Source organism: Balaenoptera acutorostrata, chromosome 18 (assembly GCF_949987535.1).
Source record: "Balaenoptera acutorostrata chromosome 18, mBalAcu1.1, whole genome shotgun sequence".
Classification (NCBI taxonomy): domain Eukaryota; kingdom Metazoa; phylum Chordata; class Mammalia; order Artiodactyla; family Balaenopteridae; genus Balaenoptera; species Balaenoptera acutorostrata.
In genome coordinates, this window is record NC_080081.1 from 42,777,796 (window position 1) to 42,798,980 (window position 21,185).

Sequence of the window (21,185 nt, forward strand, 5' to 3'; positions counted from 1 at the left end):
CTACTGTACTTTTCAAGGTACTGTACTATAAGATTAAAAATGGTTTATTTTTGTGTTTGTTTTTTGTGTGAAAAGTGTTATAAACCTATTACAGTACAGTACTATATAGCTGATTGTGTTAGTTGGGTATCTAGGTTAACTTTGTTGGACTTACAAAAAAAATTGGACTTACAAACGTGCTCTGGAAACAGAACTCATTCATATGTAGGGGGCTTACTATACTCCCCATGTTGACAAAATATATCAACAGATATAAGGTCTTATTTGACCTTCAGTAAGCCTAGGTACAAAAGAAGTATTATAAGATACATACAAATACATAAACAAAGAGCTCATATTTCCCATTCCAAAATTTCAGCCATGAGTCAGGTACAACAATGTAAAACCCATCACTTACAAAAGAGGTTGGATTCAATTGGATTTCTGGCAGATGAAACAAATCAAGGCACCTGTCTAGATGGTGAAATCATTTTTACTAGTATTTATGGGAAAGATACTTAAGATTTCTGTTTGTTCTTGACAAGTGAAGTTCTAAATTACCTACCCATTTTTCTGAAATTTGCATTATAAAAAGACGTGGGAGATGATTGTTCCTGGAGAGGACCAGTTATAATATTTGCATTTTAAAAGCATAGGAAGAGAGAGGCAAATTTTTCCTAGGAGGATGACTTTGTTCCCTTAAGGCCAGAAAAAAAAAAATTGTTTTGTTTTGTTTTTTCTCAATACTTACAAGCCTCTTAAGATAAGTTGGGGAGGTTTGAGAAATGGTAAAAAAAAAAAAAAAAAAAAATTGGTGAGCTATGGATTATTCCTGGAGCTACACCTCTGGTCCTGAAAAGTCTAGATTTGTAAAACAAGGACAGTTCCTGCCCTCCCCCCCCCCCCCCCACAAAGAATTGAGTGGCCAGCTCAATGATATCAAAGGACTAAAACACCCATTCACCTATGTTGGAATGCTTTACTTTATCTTATTCAGCTTAGGAGAGAAGGCATGCCCACCCAATTCCTAACAAGTTCTGAATATCAGCTATGGTTAATTTAGTCAGACCAGTGGCCTTCCATTTTGGAAATTTATTAACAAACACTTTTGAGGATTCTCCCTGGGTTTAAAAAGTTCTTTTTTTTTTTTTTTAAATAAAAGCATTTTTAAACTTTATTATTAATACTCAGGACATTAGGAATTTCCAGATTTTTTCAGTAGCATTTGTAGAACCACTTTTGGTAACAAATACAGTAGTTAGGAATACACATTCAATTCAGAATGCATAATAATGTTTTTTCCTGAATCCTTTCTGGCTAAAAACAGGGCTGGCGCTGTGATGGGATATAGAATGAGAATCTACAAAAAACACTGTAATACGTTTGTTTTTTCCCCGAGGCTTCATCTTCTTTTGCTGGAATACTTTATAAATACATATTAAAAAGTAAGGCAACAACTCCAAACAGTCCAAGCTGTTTGCTCAACTCTATTCCCAATTAGATTCGCAATCTTGGTGATCAATTTCATGGTTGTACTGTTTAGTGTTTGTCTTCCTTATTTCTAAATGGTCCAAAAGTATGTCTTCTGACATTTCTATAACATCTCTGGTTTGTGTGTTCAATGACGTACATAACTAGTACTGGTCAGGTACTGAACCCTATGATGTCCCAGTGCCTGTTTTCAAAGGATTCAAGACATTGATTTGGAGTCACCATAAACTGATGCGTGAATCCAAAATTCCCTTCCCTACTATGTTCATCACCTGCTCTCTTTTACTCCTAATTTTAAAACTAAAGGAGTACCAGGACTACCTGATTACTGGAAAGATGTTCACTCCAGTGAACAAAACTTTTATCAGGGACCTTTATAATTCACGGCCCCATTCCACGTGGACATTCAACTCATGAAGATGTGCAAAAGGAAAAGATGTCAAATTACAGTCAAGTTACCCAGAGGAGGATGTTATACAAACTTATAAGGAAATGACAGTCTTTTTTTCCCCCTTCCTTTACTATAAATACACTTAACAGCTTAGCAGAAAGACAAGCTAAATTTAAGATGGTTCACATTTGAAAATTGTTTCATACTCTCTGCTAATGATAAATAAGGAACTCCCAAAAATGGAATTTTAATATACAAATTTCATTGACAGATCTTTGAAGACTGTTTTTTTTTTTTTAAAGGGGGTTAGAACAATGATTATGTTTACCAAGTTCTGAGAAGTCCATCTACTGTCCAAACTTTGGACTGAAGTCCTTATTTCTTTTTCCTTTACTTAGAGACAGGTATATGCAGTGCTGTTGTAATAATGAAACAAATGTGAAATCTACTGTAAAGTTGCACAATAAAGAAAACTGCTGCTCCATCTTCTACTACATAAATGTGTGACTCCACAGGATGTTGTCATTATTTTTGTTAAGTTGGAATTATCCCATCACGTCTAAGACCTCTCTTTAACTCCAGATCCTCCAGTTTTTTCCACAATTCTTCACTCTCCTTTTCTTTCTTTTTCTCACGCTGACGATCTGACTTGAATGTGGCTGTCAGCTCATCAAACATGGTGCTGTTCATTTCCATAAACGCCTTCAACACATTGTACACTAATGTCACGATAGCCGGATTCCAATGTTCTTTTGAAATCCTATAAAGACTGGAAAACATGATGGGAAGGATGACATTAGAGTTTTCGTCTATCAAACTCATGATGTATTCATTATTCCAATAATAGAGTGCCCTTTCTGCCACCTGAAAATGGGGGCTAGAGACACACTTGGCAATTTGTTTAAACAAAGGTTCTTGGATTTTAACAAATTGTGAAGGTTCAATCACATCCAATATTTCTTCCAGCTCCCTAAGGAACATGACCTCTTTTTGACTACATGTTTTGGGCCAAAATTTCATTAATCCCCTAATATCTGGTTCTGTGAGTGAAGGATCTTTCTCCAGAAACTGTACTATGCAATATGCCAGCTGGGCATGGAAGAGTGATAAGCTCCTGACAGTGTGTAAAGGGATCAACACTTTCACCAGAAACGGTTTGTGTTCTGCCTTAAGAGGTAAAGCAAAGCCATTGATAATACTTCCTAATATTTCCAGCAGTTCAGCTACACCATTGAAGTGTTCTGTTTCATAAACAAACCTTAGAAAAATATTGTTAATCTGTTTTCACATAAATGCTCTAAGACCAAGAAACTTGCCATAAATTCTGTGTAAGACTGTTTTTAAGTAGTCCCGTTCCCGAGGGTCTTCGCTGTCAAACAGCTCCAAAAGCTGTAATACAAATTTCTGATCTATGTATTTTTTGGCAATGCTGGGTTGGGATTCTTGGCTTTCCAAAAATCGTATGAAAAACTCATATACAAGCTGTAAGTGTGGCCACGATGCCTCAAGGGTATGTTCATCTTCTTCTGGATCAAATTCATTGCTGTCACTAGGAGGGAGAGTTCTGAATATATTGCAAGACACCTTTTAGCAGCGGCAGAGGTGTTAACTCAATAGGCTTGCCTTGAGACCTAAACTGTGAGGAACTTTGCAACCTCTTCTCTCTGGCTTTTCTGACGGACTTCCGAGAAAATCCGTCTACTTTATCCACTGATGGAGGAGTAGTTGATGCTGAGGACAAATCCCTACTTGAAGCTTCTGGACAAGAATCCGAAGATGATCTGTGGTTTCGGAGGGGCGGGAGACGGGAGAGAGGGCCGCAGCGGTGGGCGGGGGGCGGGACCGGGACTTGCGGGGGGAGGTCCGGACAGCGGCAGGGAGCCCGGGGCGACGGCTGTCCGGCGCGGCGTCCCTCCGGTTCCGCGGCAGCGGCGCCTCTAGGCCTCACGGCCGGACCTGAACCTCAGCGCTCCGGCGGCGGCGGCGGCGGCGGCGGCCTCACGATCCTCCCCCGCGGGCCCGTCCCATCAAATCGGCACCGACCCCGCTGCGGCTCCGCCGGTGGCTCCTCGCTCACATTCCCGGCGGGCGGCGCCTCTGCTTGTTGCCCCTACCCGGCGGCTGCAGCGACGATGAGGGGAGGGGGAAAGGGAGAGAAGAAGACTGGATCCGCAGCGGCAACAGGAGGAGAAGGAAGGAGAAGAGGGAGCCGCTGGGGCTGGAGCTGCCGCTGCCAGAGCCGCCGTTCGGTGCCCGCGGTGGGTCCCCGTCAATGCCCCTTTCTCTCTCCTATTATCAATATCACCGGGCAGCTGAGTCCATGGCACACGCGCAACCGAAACTTCTGGCCTAAATAGTTCTTTAATTATGGCCCTCACCTTGGCCTTTGATCTCAGGAGGCTTGCCTTCAGCCTCATGTGGTCCCACTCTTAAAGGTAGTCTTGCCAGAGATACTAGCTCTGTCAGGGACCTCAGTGTTCCAGAGAGCAGGGTTCACTTGAGGAACATTATGGAGTGGAAACCACCTCTGATTAGGGACTGAGATAGGTTCCCACAGTCAAGAGCAATCATTTTTCTTGGTGGATGCTTTCTCTGTGAGGGTCTCCAAATTGGACTATTATCTGGAAATTAGTAAGCAAGTAGTCCCTTCCCAATAGGGGATGGGGCACTCAGATATGAGCAGAAAATGATGTGCAAAGGTCAAATTTCCTAGCAAGCAGCTGACGTGGGGAATTGCTTGGTTTGGGACCTTCCATTGATTTCCATTATCATATAGAACTGGGAACAAGGGTCCAGGGAAATCAGTTAGCACAGTGTAGGCTGCATCTAACTTTCCTACCTACCGCATCAAGGGTTCCCTTAGCCTTCTCAGGAGAAATGACCAGGTGTCCTTTGGGAGCCAAGGAGTGTCCTGGGCCTTGTCAGTCTTTGGTCTTCTTAGCTATTATTGCCTTGGAAACCCTGTGTCCCCTTCGAGACTGGGGCAGTCCCACTTCCAGTGGCCCTCTTGTTTTTATATTGGGTAGGGTCAGTAGACTTTGCCCATACAGGTGGCATTCATCCTTCCAGTGGTCCTCCTGGTCACATTTAAATTAGATCTCTTTTTGGCAGGACAGTGGCTCTGATCCAGGCTTCCTTTATCCTATCCCTGCCATGAGTCCCCAAAAGGGAGAGTAACCATGAGGTGGTGCAGGAGTTAGTACTGCCCTCAATATTTGTGCCTTTCACTGTTGTTCCTGAATCATTTTTGCCTCTTCATCCCTATTTTTATTGCTGAATACTCAAAAGGCTAAGTCCATGAGCTGATTCATGGATTTCTGGGGTCTTCATTTGCCCAGATGGGGCCTTAGGGGTAGCTGGTCCATGAGACTGTCTCCCTCAGAATTTGTTGGGGTAGACATTCTCAGCTTCATTGTGGGCTTTGGGGAGGTGGACTCATTTAAATCCTTGGGCTCCTGTGAAGGAATGTACTTCGAAAGGACATGAGACAGGCACACCCTACAGGAGTTCTTTAGACCTGGATCTTAGAATAAGGTCATGAACATTTGGATGTATGGAACTTCCCCCTCCACTTTTGGTTATGATGTCATGACAAGACAAGGATCTGAGGGATCCTGACCAGATGGTAGTTATTCATCCTTGTACTTTCACAGTGTCAACAGTGGGATCCCTCTAGGCACTCAAAATCTGCCTGTTCAGTGAGTCTGAGGAGACCCCTTGGATTAGTCAAGGAGAGGAACAAGAGTAAAAAGGAGAAAAAGCAACCAGAGTTCCAGGGCCTAAATCCTTCAGAGAGGGAGGAGACCTACTCCCTGAGTCAACTAAATGGATTACCTTTATCGCTGCAAAAGAAAAAGAGAAACAAATAGAGCTGAAGGGTAGGTCTGGATCACCAAAAGGTAGTGATAATAATATAAGGTAAAAGCTCCCCTCAGGATATGGTTCTTGTGATGTTGAGGAGGTCTACTTCTTCACAGAAGTAAAAGAGGCAACATGGCAACCTGTTGGCAAAGCTGGCAGTGAGGCTCAAAGATCAGTAGACAGTTTAAGAAGTCAGAAGAGAAGAAGGTGAAGGAGGCTATAAAAGAAATCAAGAGCAAAGAAAGAAGGTGTATAGCCATGGCGCTTCCTAGGCCAGAGATTCATAAACCCACTGAAAGAGATGCTAGACCACTACCTAGACTCAGGGGTTCATAAAGTCTGCAGCCCCTGTGAGGGAAGTTCCTGCCCACAACTTTCACTCTGGGGTTCAATATCCATGGTGAAGATCCCTGGGGATAAAAATGGTAGGAAGGTGTATAGTCATGATGCTTCCTAGGAGAGCTCCATAAGCCCACTGAGAAAGGTGTTTGACCACTACCTCTGATCAGGTGTTAATAAACCTCACCTCCATGAGATGTGACCCTTAACAGGGAGCATGACATCCATCTTGGTGCCATAGTCAACAGCAGATTGAAATAAAGAGGAAGACTGATTGGGACTAGGAAGGTGCACTGCCTCAATGCTTGCTAGGGGGGGAAGGGACTGTGACCCTATTGAGGGAGGTGCTCGCCCACAACTTCCGCTCAGGGATGCAATGAGGCCATAAGCCTCAAGAGCACTTGGGGAGTGCTGCACTGCAAATCTAGAGGAGGACTCATGGAGTCCCCGTGTTTGGGCCCCCTGATGCAGTTTTGGCATCCCAGAACCAGAACGAGACTAAAAACATGTGGGAGAGGAAATTGGGCTTGCGGAGACCTGAAGGGGAAACTCACCTGATCAAGTTGTCAATTATTTGCTGCAGTCTTAATTTGGATGTCCGTGTTGTCATCTCAGTGGATCTTCTCAAGTCCAAAGAGGCAGAGCAATAGGGGAGAATGAGAAAGATTGAGGGGAGAAAAGCCTTGGGCTCCCTGAGCTCGTTCATACCCAGAGCACTGGTCTGCCTGCCAGATCCCACAGGCAATGTCAACAACTACCTAAGGGCCTACTAGAATATACAAGGCATGAGAGAAGTCCAGAAAATCCTCCATAGAGGGAAGCCATAGCCCAATAAGCCAATTTAGATTATGCCCTTTGAGGTCCTTTCTATATTCACTGGGACTGTCCCTTTGTGGTCACCAGAAAAGATGTTTCAGCAAATAGGGCATGAGAGGATGGTCCTGTCCCAGGTCTTGGGTGAGTCCCTGGGACAGGCTGCCAAGTGAGGGTCCTTGGCTTCCCACAGGAAAGAATTTAAGAGCAAACCTAGGCTAATGAGTGAGAGGATTATTCCAAATATTTTGGGAAAGGGGCAAATATTTCAAGGAATTGAACTACCATCCACTTTTTGGTCTTTTTATGGTTAGCCTCAGAACTGTCATGACACCTCTGGCTGTGTCATTTAGCATGCTAATATGTTACAGTGAGGGTATAATGAGGCTCAAGGTCTACTGGAAGTCGAATCTTACATCATCTTGGCCCTAGTTGGTTCTAACCAGTTTATGTTGTATCTTGTTCTTAATGATTTTGTCATTCTTTTAATGGTTGTGTCCTGCCCTCTTCCTTCCTGTCTAACTTTGAGTCTGGAACCAAGAAACAGTGCTTTAATGTGATTCTTGCTTTCTGGTGCTAAATCCTACATTTTGACTAACTTATATATGTTTTGTCTTATCCATTCTTGCCAGCCTCCATTCTCACTACTAACTTATTAAATAATCTAATAATCAATATGCTAAATAAGTAATGTTCTGAAACTCTTGGAAACATGTTTTGAGATACAATTTTTCTGTTAATTATGGCCATGGGAACTTTTTGATAACAGTATCTATTATTTTTATCTTTTTTTTATTCTCAAGCTATAATGGAAGGTCTAACATACAAGCAGTGTACAATAACTATTTGTGGAGAAATGATTTAAAGTAAATAAATACCTTTAAAAGGCCTCTGATGAATGTTAATTTGAATCTATCAATATTAAAGTAGAAAATTATATAAAGCCTACTCAAATTTGGTTTACATTCCTTAAATATGGCATAGTAGTATCCTTTATTTATATGTATATTTGATTGCTTAAAGTTGTTTCATTTTTAATTTTTCCTTTTGATGAAGTATGAAAACAGAAAGTACATTCTTGTTCTTTAAAACACCCTTTCAGAATTGTTTTTCCTCATCTCCTTAGTATCAAAATTCTGTCCCAAATTTCTTAAATAAGAAACAAAAAACTGATATAAACATTCAGCTTGTAGGTATGCCAATGCAACTCTTTCTCATCCTTGTTGCCTAGGAATATTTAAAGAGAATTGGTAATGAGATTTACCAATTTTAAATCTCAGACGTCTGTCTTATGATCTTTTAAGTGTGGATACTTAAACCCTGCTTCATGTAGTAGCTACATGAACTACTTCACACTTAGGACCCACAAATCAAGGTTTGCCTTCTGACAAAGATGAATTTTAATTATATATATATATATATATATATATATATATATATTTTTTTTTTTTTTTTTTAAGTAGAAAATTTAATAATGAGAGAAAAGCGGAGAAAAAGAAGAGGGCAATTGGAATTGGAATGCAAAATATTATGTGTACTTATATATAATAGAACAATACATTAGTAAGATGATCTCTCAGGAAAGAAGAGAGAAAAGATTAAAATAAAAGTAAAGTACAATAAATACAGCAAAGACAATGGCATATTGTTTTCATTTTGAACAAGGAACATAAACATAGATATCAAGTAACAACTCAGAAAATGATTAAATAAAAGTGAGTAATACAGGCAAGAGATAGATCAAACCACACATTTAGTCACATTCAAAAATGTGTGTTCCAAATTGATCCATCAGCAGATACTTATCTAAACAGGATTGAATTCCAACGGCCAATAAAAGCATCTTCAGGATCCTTAAACTTTTAGAGCAGCTTTTCACGTTAAAGTCCTAAATAAAGCAAGATGATATTAATCATTGTAAGTGGTGGTAAGCTGGAAAGGTTGAAAAAAAGCATTTCATTTATTGATCTGAGAGAAAATTATGCACTTCAAGGAAAACATTTTATGAATAATAACAGATTTATTCTGGAGAATAAGGTTATACCTATGTACAAAAACCACTTGCATTAAAATAGGGAAATTTTTCATGGTAGTATTTTCCATTGGTGTATAATTTGGAGGTTACTTTTGTACTTTCACTTAGTTCTTCAACCATCATTGGGAAAATGGCATAGTGAGAACAATAGCTTATACTTTACTTATAACTTGGCTTTTAATATAAACATAAATATAAATATATATATATATGTGTGTGTGTGTGTGTGTGTGTGTGTAAAATCAGAAAGAAAGGTCATTCTTGCCTGCTTCTCACATTCCCCAGTACTCCTGAGCTCAAAATTGTATTTCTATATGAAAAAAAAGGAAGGATAAAAGAGGCACGGGGACCAGAGATGTAGTTTTAACAAATTTCTAATTTGTACTTGAAGAAATAAGTACTTCTGGATCCATGAACTGAGAACATGCTAGCTGTATGGATTGTGAACTTGTTTTTTAGCTTGAGATGTAGAACTTTGGTTAATGAACAATAATAATCTTATAGTATAGTTCTCCAAGTTTTTTTGTTTGTGGTAAAGTCCTAACAATTAGCATGAATTAGTTGAATTCCAGGAGATGTATTCTCCTTCTCAGTTTTCTGACTTTATTCCTCATTTTTGGCAACTCTAATCTTCAGGTAAAATGTATGGGCTTTAAAAGAAATCTAAGTCAACAGTGTAATATTTTGGGAAAGGATAATATTTTATACAAAAATTGTAAGCAAATGTCTTATTTAGTTATGTGATATCTCAAGCAGAGTAAAAGATTAAAAATGAGAGAGAAGTCATAGTCAAACATATGTTGGTACTTTAAAATTTTGTAAGACAAGGATATTTTTTCTTATGGCTTTGAATTCTCTAGAGGGAAAGTGTACTGACTTAATATAATGATTATTTATTTAAAAAAATTTTTAATGTTAAAAGTTAATTTTAAACTTTTGCCTTTGTGGGGGAGTGACCAAGATGGTGGAGTATGAAAATCCTGAGCTCACCCTCTTTCATGTGCACACCAAAATTACAACTATTTACGAGCAACTATTGATTGGAATGACCTGAAGACTAGCAGAAAATATCTTCTGCAACTAAAGAAATAAAGAACGAAAATGAGCTGGGCAGAATGGACAGAGATGTAGTATAGTCTAGCCTCTCACCCCCAGGTGGGGGACCCACAAAAGGGTAGATAATCAAATTTGCAGAGGTTATCCCCAAGGAGAAAGTGGTCCAAGCCCCACATTGGCCTCCCAAGCCAGGGGTTCTGCATCAGGAAGTTCAGCTCCGAGAACATATGGCCTTGAAGGTCAGCAGGATTTTCGTTTGGGAGAGCCATAGGGCTATAAGAAGCAGAGACTCCACTCTTTAAAAGCACACACAAAATCTCACATGCTCCAAGACCTAGAGTAGAAGAAGTAATTTGAAAGCAGCCCAAGTCAGACTCACTTGGTGGTCTTGGAGAGACTTTCAGAGAGACAAGAGGCAACTGGGATACACCCTGGGGACAGAAATATAGGCAGCAGTCTTTTGGGGGAACTCACTCTACCAGAAAAACTCTGGTACTGGCAATTGCCATTTTAGAGTCCTTATTAGTTCCTGAACTTACCCTGCCCACTAACCAGTCAGTGTCAGTCCTGGGACTCAAGTAGCAAGCCTGACACAGCTCCACCCACCAGCAAGCCAGCACCAGCCTTGGCACACCACTCCTCACCCCCATCCAGGCAAACTCACCAGCAGGCCAAAATCTTCCAATCTAGGACTGGTGCTGACCACTAAGAGCTGGCAACCTTTATCTAGGCAGACCTTGTCAATCAACTGGGCTGGAGGGCCAGCCATGCTTACCAGTGTGTTCACAGTAGTTGGCCCTAACACAACAGAAACATTACATAATGATAAAGGGATAAATACAAAAAGAAATATAACAATTGTAAATATATATACACCCAACAGAGAACCTAAATACATAAAGCAAATATTAACATACATAAAGGGAGAAATTGATAGTAACACAATAATATTATGGAACTTTAACATGCCAATTGCATTATGGACAAATCAGGCAGACAGAAAATCAAAAAGGAAACACTTATTTCACCTTAAATGAAACAGAAGAATGTAATGAGCAAAAGAATTTAATGTTTTATGTAAATAAAACAGTTCATCCCAAAGCAGTAGAATACATTCTTTTCAAGTTTACATGGAACTTTCTCCAGGACTGATCTCATTCCAGGACACAAAACAAACCCCAGTAAATTTTAAAAGACTGAAAACATCTCAGGCATCTTTTCCAACCACAAGGCTATGAGACTAGAAATCAACTACTGGAAAAAAAAAAACCTGCAAAAATATAGAAATGAAAAGTCTAGACAATATGCTACTAAACAACAATGGGTCATTGAAGAAATTAAATTAGAAATCAGAAAATACCTAAAGAAATTGAAAATAGAAACACAATGATCAAAAATCTAGCAGCTACAGCAAAAGCATTTAAAAGAGAAGTTTATCTCAATACAAGCTTAACTTAGGAAACAAACAAACAAACAAAAAACCTCAAATAAACAATCTAAACTTCCACCTAAAGAAGCCAGAAAAAGAGGAACAAGCAAAATTCAAAGTTATTAAAAGCAAAGTAATCCTAAATATCAGAGCAGAAATAAATGAAATAGAGGCTAAAAAACAATAGAAAGGGTAAATGAAACTAAGAGTTAGTTTTTTCAAAAAATAAACAAAAATAATAAATGTTTAGTCAGATTCATCAAGAAAAAGAGAGAGCTCAAATAAATAAAATTAGAAATGAAAGGGTAGAACCCTAGAAATAAAAATAAAATGATCATGAGAGATTTCTACAAATAATTACATGGCAATAAAATGAATAACCTAGAAAAAATGAATACATTTCCTGAAATGTACAATTACCCAAGACTGAGTCAGGAAGAAGTAGAAAACATGAACAGGCTGATTACCATTAATGAAAATGAATCAATAAAAACAAACAAACAAATAAACAAACAAACTCCCCTCAAAATATTTCAGGACCAGATGGCTTCATATGTGAATTCTACCAAATATTTAAAGAAGAGTTAACACCTAATCTCCTCCAACAATTCAAAAAATTTAGAGAAAAGAATGCTTCTAAACTCATTCTATGAGGCTATCATCACCTTGACATCAAGACCAGATAAAGACACCCCCAAAGAATTACAGGTCAATATAGCTAATGAACATTAGATTTGCATAGATGTAAAAATTCTCAATGAAATATAAGCAAACTGAATTCAACAATACACTAAAAGTATCATGCATCATGATTAAGTGTGATTTATCTTGGGGAGGTAAGATGCTTTAAAACCTGTGAATCAATCAATGTGATACACCATATTAAGAAATGAAAGAATAAAAATTATATTGTCATCTCAATAGATGTTGAAAAAGCTTTTTTGACAAAATTCAACATTCATTTATGACTAAAAATTCTAAAATAAGTGGGTATAGAGGGAACATACCTCAACCTAAAAAAGGTCATTCATGACAAACCCACAGTCTGTGTTATACTCAATAGTGAAACTCTGATAGCATTTTCTCTAAGATCAGGAAGAAATAAGTATACCCACTCTCACAATTTTTATTTAACATAATACTAGAAGTCCTACTCACAGCAAGCAGAAAACAAAAAGTAAATGAGGAATCCAAATTGAAAATGAAGAGATTAAACTATCACTGTTTGCAGATGACATGTTCCTATATATAGAAAATCCTAAAGACTCCATCAAAAAATAATAGAACTCATCAAAAAATTCAGTAAAGTGCACAGTACAAAATTAATATACACAAATCTGTTGCATTTCTATAACCTAACCATTAACAATCAGAAGTTAAGAAAATAATCCTATTTATAAATGTATCCAGAAAAATAAAATACCTAGGAATAAATCTAATTAAGGAGGTAAAAGACCTGCTTTGGAAAACTATGACACTAATAAAATAAATTGAGAATGACACAAATAAATGGAAAAATAAACCATGTTCATGGATTGGAAAAATTAATACTGTTAAAATGACCATAGTGCCCAAAGCAATCTACAGATTCAATGCAATCCCTATCAAAATATCAATGGCATTTTTCACAGAATGTGAACAAATAATTCTAAAATTTGGAAACACAAAAGACCCTGAATCGCCAAAGCAATCTTGAGAAAGAACAAACCTGGAGTTATCCTGCTACCTATTTTCAAACTATACTACAAAGCTACAGTCTTCAAAACAGTATAGTACTGGAACAAAAATAAATACATAAATCAATGGACCATAATAAAGAGTCCCCACATTTACCCACACTTAAATGGTCAATTAATCTGCAACAAAAGACACAAGAAAATACAAATGAGGAAAAGACAATCTCTTCAATAAATGGTTTTGGGGAAATTGGATGCTTAATTGCAAAAGAATCAAAATGGATTACTTTCTCACACAATATATATATAATATTTTTATATATTTATATAATGTGTAAACTCAATATAGATTGAACACTTATTTAAGACCTGAAACCATAAAACCTCTAGAAGAAAACATAGACAGTATGCTCTTTGACATTGATCTTAGGGATTTTTTGTTTGTTTGGTTTTTGCCCTTCAGGCAAGGGAAATAAAAGCAAAAAATAAACAAATGGAATTATATCAAGCTAAGAATTTTTGCAAAGCAAAGGAAACTATCAACAGAACAAAAAGTCCTCCTATTGAGAGGGAGAAGATATTTGCTAATAATATATCCAAAAAAGGGGCTAATATCCATATACAAAGAATTCATATAACTCAACATCTAGAAAACAAACCGAGTTAAAACATGCTCAGAGTACCTGAATAGATATTTTTCCAAAGAAGACATACAGATGTTCAACAGACATATAAAAAGATGCTCAACATCACTAATAATCAGAGAAATGAAAATCAAAACCACAATGAGATATCACCTCACACCTGTGAGAATGGCTATTTTCAAAAAGATAACAAATAGCAAATGTTGGTGAGGATGTGGAGAAAAGGGGACCCTCATACACTTTAGGTGGGAATTTAAATTTGTGCAGCCACTATAAAAACAATATGGAGATTCCTCAAAAAATTAAAAATAGAACTACCATATGATACAGCAATTCCACTACTGGGTATTTGTCTGAAGAAAACAAAAGCACTAATTTGAAAAAAAAATATTTGCACTCCTATGCTTATTGCAGAATTATTTACAATGGCTAAGATATGGAAGCAACCAAAGTGTCCAACAATAGATGAACTGATACAAAATAAAATACACACACACATAAACACACACACAATGGAATATTACTCAGCTTGAAAAAAGAATGAAATCTTGCCATTTGTGACAACATGGATGGACCTAAGGGTTATTATGCTAAGTGAAATAAGTCAGAGAGAGAAAGATAAATAACATGTGCTTTCACTTATATGTGTAATATGAAAAACAAAGCAAATGAACAAACATAAACCAGAAACAGAGTCACAGTTTTGGAGAACAAATTGGTGGTTGCCAGACAGGAGGGGACATGAGGGGGATGAGTGAAACAGGGGAGGGAGATTAAGAGGTACAAACTTCAAGCTGTAAAATCAGTGAGTCATGGGTATGAAATGTACAGTATAGGGAATATAGTCAAAATAGTGCAATATCTTTGTATGGTGACAGATGGTATCCAGACTCATTGTGGTGATCGTTTTGGCATGTATAGAAGTATTGATTCATTATGCTGTAAATCTGGAACTAACATAAGGTTGTAGGTAAATTGTACTTCAATATCAAACAAGCAAACTCATAGAAAAAGAGATCAGATTTATGGTTACCAGAGGCAAGGGGTGGGGGTAGGGGAATTGAATGAAAGTGGTCAAAAGGTACAAACTTCCAGTTACAAGATAAATAAGCACAAGAGATGTAACGTACAACATGATAAATATAATTAGTACTACTCTATGTTAAAAGAAAGTTGTTAAGAAAGTAAATCCTAAGAGTTCTCAACACAAACAAAAGAATATCTTTTCTTCTATTTCTTTAATTTTTTATCTATAGGAGATGTTGGATATTTACTAAACTTATTGTGGTAATTATTTCATGATGTTTGTAATCATTTCAAATCATTTCAAATGAACGAATCATTTCAAAACATTTCATGATGTTTGTAATCATTTCAAATCTTTAAGCTGTACACCTTAAACTTATATAGTGCTGTGTGTCAATTGTATCTCAATAAAACTGGAAGAAAAAAGTAAATAAATTAAATAAAATTTGCCTTTTTTTGTAAACATAATGCAATAGAGACAGATGAATAACTTTCAATTGTAGTATATAGGGCAGAGTTGGTTAAAAATTAAAATAGTGTAAAAGTTTGATACTTGATCTTTCCAGTAGAAAAGGGGGTTGTATTAATGGAAATATAAACCAAGTACAAACATAATTAGCTAAATGATACTGTGCATGTAAAAAAAAAAAATAAAGTTAGAGTGCAGTACAACTAAAATTACTTATCAAATATTTTACAATGAAAAATTATTCTTAAATTATTATGGTAGGTTTTTCTTGATGAATAAAATATAAATGCTATTAATATTATGTTTTAATAAATGCTATTAATATTATGTCTTTTCAACCTTTGTGGAAGAGGTTCTCTCTTCTTTTCTGAGTTGAAAGAACTATATGTGTACACATACACATACACACACACCAAGTTCTTATGTACCTAAGAGACACTAAAGCTATTAAACACATCTTTTATGAAAGTGATACTGTACTGTACTTTAGAGCTTTAAAATATAATCCATAGCTTTATATATTGATGTAACAGTTTTCTGCATAAACAAAAGAGCAGACTATGTATTAGAAAAGCAAGAAATTTAATTGAATAAACATTTGTTGACCACCATGTATATGTGAAGTAGAGTGATAACTTCTTGTAGAAGGCTTAAAAATGAGTAACCCTTTGTGCAAGAAGCTCATAATTTAGTAGATATGATAATGCAGTTTAAGAATATTTACTCCATACTGCAAAATGGATAAGTGCCTGAAACAAAGCAAAAAAAAAAAAAAAAAAAAAATGAGGAAAGGAGCTTAAACTATTTCTCATGTGATAATAGTGTTCTATCAGATGGGAAGTATAAATATATATAAATTCCTTGTTTGTGGTAGTTCTGACTCTACTCCATAATCAATATTTCTCTCAAAGTAGTATATTGATTGACAAGGAAGTGATTCACTAGGCCTTGTGTCCATTTCAAAATAGTAAAAATTGACCTTGTTTATTGGCATGCTGAGAGATATCAAAAGCATTGCTTTAAATCTACTCACCAACTTTCTTTAAAATGTTTTAAATAGTATATGACCAGAATTAATCTATTGTTAAAGTCTTTATGTTGCTTAGTTGTTACAGTTCTTCCAAAAGTTTGTGAAATATCATTCTTTATAAGTATGATCATGCTACTTCCTTTACTTCGGTTATTCTTTCCCCCCCTTCATGTTAGCACCTCTGATGATTATGTATCTAGCTTTAGTTACCTCTCCCATAAAGCTTTTTGGCCACTTGTCCTTTAAGCCACTTGCTCTTGCCTTTGTATTGTGTCCATGTGTTTAGTGTGGTAATGTCACACAGAATGATAATGAACCCTCCGTTAGAGAAGCCGAAGTCTGGGTCTTTTCATCCTTGGCGTTTGTTTTTAAACCAGTGTCTGACACATAACTGACATTCAATAAACAAATGCATGTGGAATAAGAATATTAGTCATTATTAGGCTCAGGATGCTAGTAACAGAGGTAAGGGCAGCAAGAATAGAGTTCTCACCCTCCCCTGCTGGGTGCTACTAAGGAAAAGACTGTATATTTATCATCAATTGTGTGAAGTCCAGGACTGAAGTACCCAGCATATAAGTACTCTTCTCAAAGTGACTTTTCACATTTGGGGGCCAAATCTTAGCTCAAATTTGAATGTTTATATGTCCATTTGAGACTACTGTTGTTAAAATTAATTATTTGAATTGAGTGAAGAGGAATGAATGGCACTTCTTTAAGCACTTTAAATGTAGACATAGATTAATAGTTATCATTTTGTGGGAGACTACTGGAAAAATACTCATCCATAACAAGAAATTCAAATAAGGCACCTGTATAACTCTTTACAAATGAAAAAAAAATGTTCTATTCATTTTAGTTCTTTTCAAATAAAGCATATTAAGGTTCCATTTACTATACATATTCAAGGATTTATAGGTCTATTTTCCAAGTGGTCATTTACAAATTTGCCATTGGATTAATTATTTCACTAGGAATAATCGTCATTCTCTAACAATTACTTATGATAGTGAATACAGGGTTGTAGCTCATTTCAGAGTCTTTGCCCTTGCAAGTCTATTTTATCAGATAAAATAGTGACAATGTTACAGTGGTTAAATAAATTAATTTATAATAATTAAATCAGAATTTTATAAACAATTTAATTATAAATTAAATTATAAAAATGTAGTATCTTGTAAAACATTAAAAAGTAAGCAATTCTGTATAATTATAGCTACTAGAAAGCAATAGAATTGCACATGGGAAATATCTAAAACAAAATATTTTTTCTTCAAAGGAGTTAAATTTTTGTAAATGGTATGATTCAAAGATGTTAGATAGTTTCTAGCTTCTAACAGATGACAGTTAATACTGGAGTGCTCTATTTTATTAACATTTGTAACATTTAGAAGGTCATAGACCCATAATAAGTAATTTGATTCAAATTTTTTAAAATAATAAATAGATTGCTTATATTACAAGAAGTTGCTGACAGGGGATCATTGGTACAATGATGCCCTCAAGGACACATGGTTTTTCTATCCTTTTTCTCTACCACTTTAGTGCCCTCACTTATTTCAAGGTGATCTTATCTTCCAGTAACTTCACCTTTAACACCTTAAGAGTAAGGAAACATTTTCTAGGTCTCTGCCACCACAGCTGACTTTATATCTGCATAGCCAAAACTAGTCACTAAACCAATCACTGATGATAAGAATGCAAACACATAACTGGCTTAGGTGATTCAGGAATTGTTCCTGACATGGCAACTGAGTAATTCTCTTTGCTTCTGAATACTGACTAGATACAAAGGGTGACTGGATACAATGAGTTCCTTTTAGCCAAATTGAAAGGTAAAGTGGATATCGAATGGGAAAGGACAAATTTGCTAAGGCATTTATTTGTTAGTAGAAACAGAACAGGATCACACAGTAAAAACAACCTAAGAAATACTATACCTCAAAATAAACCCAGAAAGAAACAAATTTTCCCAATTCACCAGAGACATTTCCAGAATCTATGAAATCAAATAACTGAAAAGAAAATCATGCCTTGGCCTTTCTAGAAATACTAATCAACTGATGAAATCCTAGTCTGAAAGTGTGAAATAGAAATGAAACACTAATTTTTTTAAATTTTTTTTTTAGTATATCTTTTTCCTGATATTAGGAAAAAGGGCATGAAATTTTGAAGTAAACCGTACTACCATGTATATTAACATAAACTACATTTTTTTCTTCATGGCTGTTTGAGTTATGCATGACCTTGCAGAACTCTGATTGGATTTTATTACTTAATATATACAGCATGCATAATGGATAATCCAAAGCCTCTGGCTTGACCATGTAAGATTTGAAATGAATATCTAATCTTGTGAACTCATCTTCCTGTATGTCCTATCTTTCAATGATTATAGCAATAGCTACTGCATTTTCTTAATTGTTTCAAGGATTATTTCTGTACAATCTTTTGTCAGAAGCTAGTTTTAGTAAAATCTTTTCACACAATAGTATAATGTTATCCTTTTTTACAGTACAAACAACCTGGATTTCTGCTATATTCAAATTTAATAACATGTTTCACTGAATATAATGTGTTCACTTGTTTTCTGTTTTATTTAATCTTCAAAAGGTACAGATCACCTAAAATTTAATGCAAATATGTCAGAATATCTAGCATGTAATATATTAGTATTACAGCAAGAAAGTGGATAAGTATTTATTTTAAAACTTGCATGGTCTATAACAACTTTGAAGGATATTTTGTTCTTAGGTATTTATTGTGCATGTGGTAACAATGCCTGATATAATTTTGTTATCATATAAGTTTTACTGTCACTGGGTGTCTATTTTTTTTCATTTATACATGAAAACTTAATTTGAAAACGCTTTAGAGGAGGGCTATGAATACTACATGTTTATATTACAAATAAAAAATGTAGTTGCTGGTATACATTATTGGAGACTATTTTAGTAAGAGGTTGCACACTGAATAATTTTTTCTTTTCAAATTCTCCTCATTTTCATGTTAATGTCTTTGGAAATGTCACTTCAATACTTTTGAACTTTTCAACAATTATTCATAAATAATGCATCGGTAACACTATTGTTCTAATAACTTATTTAGGCCATAATTAATTCACTGTTCTAGACATATTTAAATAACGGTCTTCTTTTAAGTTTGTAGCTTTCAGTGCTGCTCGTGTAGGTAATCTGAAAAAAGCAAAATTCAAAACCAAATTAGTAAAATTCCTGTGATTATAGTTTGGAAATGGCAATCTACATCAAACATATGCTACTAAATAAATTACCTGAAATATCTGAATTCATGTAGGATTTTTCTTCACTCTCCCTTTAAGTTGCTCTGGAGTTATAATTGCCATCTATGGATTCTCCTGCCTGCTTCCTAATTCCCACTTTTTTTGCAAATGAGTTAATGGGTTATAATCTCATAATAAAAGGAGAAATTTTTAATTTCTCTGATGACTCTTTACTATGATAATCTAGTTAAGATTATGGTGTTTCATTTGTCACTACATGTGAACAGTTAGCTTTGTGGAGGCAGCCTTGCTACTGAGTCATTAAATAATTAAAAAAGCAGAACACTCTATCCAGCAAAGTCTCATCACTAACGTAAGAACAAAGTTAGATTTAACTCTCTGTAAATTTATTAAATAAACCAGATTAGATACATCACATATGTAATATGTCATCAAATAAAAGGTAAAGCTTTTATTTCAAATTTAATACATTTCATATTTAATGAAGAATTATCTTTTCTATATTGGACTTCTTTATATCATTTGGCACAGCAACAAACATAAAAAGACTACTCAATAACTAATTTATGAAACACAACAATGACTTTGGAAAGTTCAAAAGATATCTCAAGTCATGAGAAATAGCCCACCCATGAAATGCACTACAACTTTGAATTTACGTTATTTCTTAAGAGGCTGTGCTTGTGAAAGAATCAGCTTCTTTGGTTGTGCTGGAGTCCACACTGGTCTTTGAGCATGACTACCCTTACTTTGGGTGATAACAGTCAAAGACAACAATGCAATATGAGGTAGCAGTATGCCTTCCTAAATTACATGTTGTAAGAGAATTTACGTATTCTAAAATATGTCTTGTCAGTTTAACATCTTTTTGTTTAAAGCATTTTTCAAAGTAAACATCTGGCTGATTTTTATAAATTCAGTCTCTATGTTTATGGAAGAACAAGGTATAGAAAACTCGAGCGTGTCAAACCCAGCAGCTGTATCTTTTTTTATTTCAGAATATTTTGAATGGATCAATATTTAATATAAGAAATGAAATTAAATTTCTTCTATTTTTAAAAAAAATAGCACTCTGAATGCAATATAAGTAAGTTGGTGAGTTTTTTAGAATAAAATCAAATTATATGGGGTTCTTTGGGACCATTTTAGAGTTATATGTGAGTAGTACAAACCAGGGTCCCCCTGAAGATGGGTTTAAATGTCCACATTGGTGTTTCCTGTCTTACAAAATTGTCCAATGTCTGTTCTCCCTTACTGGTCTACTTGAAAACTTCAGCATCAGTCTTCAAATATGTTTTCATCAAGAATTTGGTGGAAAATAAAAATTATTCCATGTTTACTAAGAACTTTTCAGCAAAATGTGTATTTCCAGAATATGCTGAATTTAGGGTAAATCTGACTTTTTATTTAAAAATATTGTAGCAAAAATATGGAAAAGTTATAAATGTACATTGAAATTGTTTGTAGCCAACACAAATATATCATTGATACTATATGTATCAATTTTAACATTTCATGCCAGTGACTAAAGCATTGACAAATTAACTTTTTTAGTAATAATGCACCCACATATTATAAGCATATGTATGAAAGTTTGATAAGCTATGAACTACATCTTCATAAACAAAACAATTCAGCAAAGCAGAATTATTTATTAAATATGTATTATGCATAATACTTCGGA

At 35.6% G+C, this 21,185-nt stretch overlaps 1 pseudogene; it reads right to left on the minus strand.

Moving 5' to 3' along the window:
* Positions 1 to 2,395: 2,395 nt before the first annotated feature.
* Positions 2,396 to 3,802, minus strand: LOC103019979 (serine/threonine-protein phosphatase 2A 56 kDa regulatory subunit epsilon isoform-like; annotated as a pseudogene).
* Between the last annotated feature and the right edge of the window lie 17,383 nt (positions 3,803 to 21,185).